This window comes from Microcaecilia unicolor, chromosome 1, assembly GCF_901765095.1.
Source record: "Microcaecilia unicolor chromosome 1, aMicUni1.1, whole genome shotgun sequence".
Classification (NCBI taxonomy): domain Eukaryota; kingdom Metazoa; phylum Chordata; class Amphibia; order Gymnophiona; family Siphonopidae; genus Microcaecilia; species Microcaecilia unicolor.
The window spans coordinates 281,454,652-281,461,174 of NC_044031.1; the positions used below are offsets into that span (position 1 = coordinate 281,454,652).

A 6,523-nucleotide genomic window follows, 5' to 3' on the forward strand; every position below is an offset into this window, starting at 1 on the left:
TAGGAGAAACAAGTAGAGCCTTATGAAAATTAATCAACTGGAGATTAAAATACCTTGCTATATTTTCCAAATGTTCTTTCTGCCTTAACAACGTATTTTCCTTCATAATAGCAGAGCTCACCATTTTAATGTTCTTAATCATCTGTGATCTTCTAAAGTTTGAATCTGAATAACTTATACTGGGTGCACAATTTCTACAGCGCACAACTGAAAGGGGGTCAGGAGGGGCATGGGTGGGTCAAGGGCATGCCTAGGAGTTACTATAGAGCACTAACAGTTACACAACTGAGGACTTACACTAGTATTTTTCAATAGCAATTCCATGCAGAACTAGATATAAAATTTGTGCTTAGTGTGCATCATCCCAGCACCTAAATTTTGGTGATATTTTGAGAATTTACCCCTGTCAATGCAGAAATCAGCATGCAAGAACTGCTAAGGCACTACATTAACTGTTAGCTGTTACAGTGCCAATTAACACACACTAAAACACAGCTTAGCAAAAACGAGAGCACTGCAAACAAGCCAGTCAGTTGAACAGCATGATAGACTGCTTAAATTTCTCTTAAAAAGTATCCCATTAGAAGTTAGGAAGAGACTTGTATGGACAATAATATGGAATGGGAGAAAATATCATCACAGTACCACAGCAAAAATCCTGCAAACAAATTTCTGCATGAGATCAAATTACTTCATTCAGCCTTATAATCTGTAAAGTAAGAAACTTTGTGTGGTGGTGAGGGAAATGTTACAACTTCTCAAGATGAATATGATTTTTTTAGTCCAATGTGTTTTTTTATAAACTTCATGTATAGTTTTGGGCATTCATTTTGAGCTGGGTTCAGGGTCAATCACTTTATTAGGTTCTCTAAATTGTTTTTAAATATAATAAACTGTAATGTATATTTTATTATTTTCATTCTTTTGATTATTTCCTGGCTCAAGATGGCATACCCAAGTGGCTTGAGGGACTCATGCTGATCTAAACGCTGGAGGTATAATTCTTTGCAATCCTTGCAGGGCTTGCCACAGTAGGAGCCGGCCTCTTCCTCCCTTCTCAGGCACATTACTTCCATAGTATGCTCAGACCAAAGCAATGCTCATGGACAGGGAATCCAGTCCTAGATCACATCTGCTACAACTTGAGCCACCAGGCCAGTACTCCAATATAAAATAATGTGAAAAGGTCCCCCCACCCTTCCTGATTTTCCTCCTATCACTGCATATATGTCACACTCAATAGTTGGGAACCTGAGTCAACACATATCAGTTCTTAAATTAATACTTCATCTATTTAAGGATCTAAGTTATTCAACACCCATATCACCCATGGAAAAAAGTAACTAGTCCCCTAGTTAATGAGGGAATTGACCAAATTTAATTCATTATTTTACACTAATTGGGGGGGGGGGGGGGGGGGAGAGAGAGGCAGAAAAGTTTGTGCTTACCCATTCTTCCCATATGCTCACCCAAACTTTGAGATCTGGTCATGCCACTGTTATGAACAGAACGGTCTCCCCTATATACAACCTTTCAATTAAAAACCTGTACATGTGACAGAAACTGGCATGAGACTATCCAACACAAGAATGAGTGTTTCAGGTAGTTGAAGTAAATTACTGGCTGATGCTGTCAGTACAGAAGTATATTTCTTAGCTGTGCCCTCACAACTGCCATGGTGAGTAATTTTCCCAAGTCGCACAGTCTACTTATCAAAGTAATGTAGTTGCATCATTAGTCTACTTGAATACACAGAAATAAAGGTTAACAAAAATAAACAAGGGAATACCTTTTTATTTAACTTAAATACATTTCTTAATCAGTTTCCAGAGTTCCATTCTTTTCATTATTCTCTTACAATATCTTCAGTATAATGCTCATGGAAACAACCTTAACATTTTCAACATGCTCTTCTCAATATCCCTGCATCTGCCCAAGACTGCATTATCAGTGCATAAGCCCTGGCTAATTTGATTTTGATCATTCATATCCCAGCATGTACTTGTTTGATGTTGCACTGAAGTTCTTCAGCACAAAATCTAGTGACCATAGTTGGAAACAGATGTAAACTAGTTGGATTCTTCCTTAAATATTTACAACTGTCAATGTAAAATTGAATCTGTATGGTTCGGCTCTCCACAGCATCATGGAAAAGGATCCTAATTCTAAAATTTCAGTAGCTCCAAAAGGAGCCAACTGTATCTACTCCTACTTTGTCCTATACAGATATGTAGTGTACACTTATTATTCTTGAATGCTCTGTAAATGACCTCTGCACCCATGAATGGGTTTATGCTTGATCTCTTTTGCTAGTTTATTTTAAAAACAATGGCCACATTCCACATGAACACACAAACCTTTTGCCTTTTTAATTTACAACAGATTCACAAAAGTTTCCAAGTTTCTTTATTTACTTGCTTTGCCATCCATCAAGAAGGCTGTCTGAGCGGCTATGCAATGTTTCTTTGGATAGACGTCTACAAGTTAACGAAAGAGGGAAGAGATTATTCAGCATCGGGAAGATAGGAATGTACAAAGAACTATGTACATAATTGCTATTAATTACTATCAAACTAAGGCCTTTTCTGGAAAATAACAGAAAAAATATTCATCTTATCTACTGGTGGATACAAAGCAGGAAGACTAGCAGACAGTACAAATTAGAAAATACTCTCATTTTCCTTAGCTTTCTAATTCTTATTGCCCCTCCCTTTCCTTTTCAGCTTAAAGTTAAGCCCAGAAATATATGTGCACTATTTGGCTAGTTCAGGACTATGTAGAAAGTATAAACCTCTGAAATACCCACTTAAAGCACTACTGATCGCCACAAAAAATACAGTACACAATGCAAATTTACTCTGCAAGCTGTGCAGGGGAAGAGAAATGAAAGGAACATGGTGGAAAATCACGGAGAAAAAGGATAATTTTTCATTGCCTCAGTGGAGTTACATCTAAATCGATCAATTTCTTTTAGTTTATACATTTACTCACTGCACAGCAAAAATAAAACAGGAAGCAGATGTGTTCTTTCCTGAGCAAACTGCACTGAAGTGCACCCATCTTAAGTCATTTCAGTAGACTGTAAAATTCAGTATCATTGGAGACAAACATTAATAAAATAAGGGGCCCTTTTACTAGGTTGCAGTAGGCACTAACATGTGCCTAACGCAGGAAGCGCTAAAGCATTCTGCGTTATTTTTGCCATCTATGTGTGCTAAGCATGCGGTATTTATTTTACTTTTTTTTTTTTTTGGAGGGGGTGTGCTAATCAGCCAGCTGACATAAGCACTGTGTTAACTGGTTAGCAAGTCCATAACATGGATGCCTTTAGTGCCTCCTAAATGGGACGTTACAAGTGCTCCTGCAATAATGTTTTAAAATGGCAATACACTAATGTTAACATTAGCACACTTCCAGAAGACAGAGAACAGAAAAAGGCTGAATATACAGCAGCACTAGAAATGGCCTTAGTACATGCGAAAAGCCTGCAAAACGACATGCTAAGCCCATTTCTCAGCACAGGTTAGTAAAAGGGCTCCTAAGTTATTTCTCTTTTGTAACTATATCTTAGGCTCAGGCGTGTCAGCTATTGTTTTACTGGTCTGCTAGTTATGTATGCTGGTTGTAAGCTGTGTTGATCTTTGAAAGATGTGGGGTGTAATTTTTTTTTTCTCATAAAAACAAGTCTTGTCTTTTGCAGCCAACATAGATACTTGTCAGTGAACAATCAGAATGCAAATGCTTTCTAAAATGTTCTAATTGAATTCAGGGAATGTCTCACACCTCTACATTTGTAGTTTTGATAGGAAACCACAACAATGTTTCCAACTACAAATGAATAAACAGAAGATAATAATTTTTGTGCAATTTAAATCAGGTGCACATACTATACAAATTTTATGCTGCCTTTTTTTTATTAGTATGATACTAGGATAAACCTCATTACACATAGGATTTCTGGAATAAATAGCTTAAATAATATCCTTGATGGTCATCAGTGTGTTTTTAAATTAAGTCTTCTACAGAAAATAGTGGGTAATCTGTTTTCCCAATATACTTTGCAGGATGTGGCAATAGTTTGTCCTTATCTTTTGCTACAGGCTAAATCCCGTTTAGTTTCAAAGATGTCTTAGCTTTGGCTCAGTCAATCTGCAATACATACTAACATGCTTATAAGCAAACGGCCTCACTGTCAATAACAAGAGCCATGGCAAATAAAGTGTGTCAGAGGTTGGTACTGATATGACTTATAAGAAGCAAAGTTTTTTTCAGATCTGCTTCTTCCAAACGTATTTTAACATTCTATACTTCTATGAAGCTGTAGACATTTTGTAGAAGAGCTCATTTTTCCCATAACAAATCTACCAGGTAACAATAAAGAATTCAGGAAGTTTAAAATGTACCTTTAAACACTGAATAGGCATAACAGTACTTTGACAATTTTAATCATTTTTAGATACCCTTTGAAACAATTCTTAAATACATAGACTGACACCACTAGAACCAAGGGTCAGCTGCCAAATGCCCTGCCTTTACTAACTAGGAGCTTATTTATAACCAATTATTGCATACCTATACATTTCTTAATCTGTATTAGTTTTAATAGATTTACACAATGTCATCATTAGTAAGCAACACTGTTTCAGTTATAGGAAATGGCTATGTAGTTGGGCCATAATATTTATTTTAAAGAAAACCTAAGTCACTAGAAATATAGTAAGAAAACAAGTTTGAAAACCCCAATGAACCTTACAAAAATAAAATAAATTTATTAGGCAGCATCAAGTTAAGTGAACAATGTTCAGATAAGGGAAGATAGAAATTCTGCTACTACCATTCTGGAAAACTCAAGCGTACAATTATGTTCGGGAATAACCATGCACTTACGTAATAATACTGCTGGTGCCGAATTAGACGTTTAAGAAAGAAAAGACTACAATAATATAACCTGTATAATGTAAGACTCCTCTCCTGTCTTTTTCTCAAGTTCCCTGACACAGAAACTAAATAGAATATGGGATTTGTTATGAAAACACTACAATAGGGCTGAAAAAAGGCACTTAAAAGAAAGGTAAGAGAGCAATGGAAGGGCAAGTTGATCTACAAAAACATAACTACAAGAGCTAGTGACAACTTTGAATCCATCAGTATTAAATTACTCAGTACATTTTTTCTTTTTGATATAAAATAAAATTGCATAAGACAGTGTTAATAATCAATTTAACTTCTGTTTCAGTTATTTAAGCAGGTCCCCTCTTTGATTAAAGCCTATATTTGAGGGATATGGATAGAACCTTGTTTGGTACGTCCAATTGCTGACTTGCAGGCTGAAGCTTCTCAAATCCTCTATAGAGAAGGGATGCCTGCACGCTGCCACACTACATGCTGACTCAGCAAAAAATCCAAACCTATGTCACAATCTACCCAAAAGGAAAACCGAACCCCTCCCCCCCAAAACTGTAAACTAGATTAAAACCTCTAATAAATACAGCCAAGTTTATTTTAAGAACGTAGCAGCAAATGTGATAAACTAGATCAAAGTCTTTGAGATGACCCCTCCCACCTGGGACACCTGCCAGGTAGATAGATGTTGCTGTGCTGAAGGCAGTTTGGATGGTGGTCATCATAATTTTACTTCAAGCATTCTTGGACCAGTTGAGAGCTAAAGCAGTGGGTATGTGTCCCATTCACAAGGGTACCACATGATACAAACACATCCAGATTGGCTACAAAATGACAGGTGTCAAACCCACAGCATACACATATGACTTAACTGACACATCAGGCTCATTTTCAAGATACACAAACTTCAGAAAATACAAAATTATATTACCCAAATATTACTTACATTTGAATTTTCCCTTTATACTATTCCCTTCTACGGTTTATTCATGAGGTCATCTGAATGGAAATATAGCAGTCACAACCAGGGAATTTATTTCCTTTTGCTGCCTTTTCTCCTATGATAAAGTCTGCATTTGTAAAGCACCTTTCCTCTAAATATATGTAACAGCCAGAATGTGTCTGGAACAGAAATACAGCCACCTCTACAATAGATGATCTTGCAACTGAACTTGGATACTACCCGAGGTACCAATGATCAAAAGTAAACGTGGGCGCTAGAGGCCATTAGTTCCGTACTATCTCCTGCATTTACCAACGCAGAATGAAACGAGTGTACCAAGCCTTAGCGCAGATAGCATGCAAATGTAGTCAAGCTCATGAGGTCATTTTGTATTCCTCTCCACTGCTCAGAAAAGAGCACCCGAAACAAAACTGCCTTACCCAAGTCGGAGCAGGCGTTAGGGTGTTGGAAGAGAGGATTTCCCATGATTCTCACGCTTCTCTCATGATTCTTTCTGCAAAATCTACCAGTTTTGATTGCTTTTGGACGCAGGAGGAAGCCCATGCAAGCCCTTGAGTGCTGGCTGTGATAAACAGCAGACCTGTTTGTGATTCAAGTTTGGGTTCTACCAGGCGCATGCACACAGGAGCTGAACTTACTGTAGAACTCTTCTGCACA

At 37.2% G+C, this 6,523-nt stretch overlaps 1 long non-coding RNA gene across 1 annotated transcript; it reads right to left on the reverse strand.

Annotated features, from left to right (window-relative positions):
• Window positions 1-2,312: 2,312 nt before the first annotated feature.
• On the reverse strand, window positions 2,313-6,240 carry LOC115472722. The gene is made up of 2 exons (XR_003942549.1): window positions 5,849-6,240; window positions 2,313-2,477 (listed from the first exon to the last, which is right to left on the reverse strand). It is a non-coding gene; the product is annotated as an uncharacterized LOC115472722 (long non-coding RNA).
• Between the last annotated feature and the right edge of the window lie 283 nt (window positions 6,241-6,523).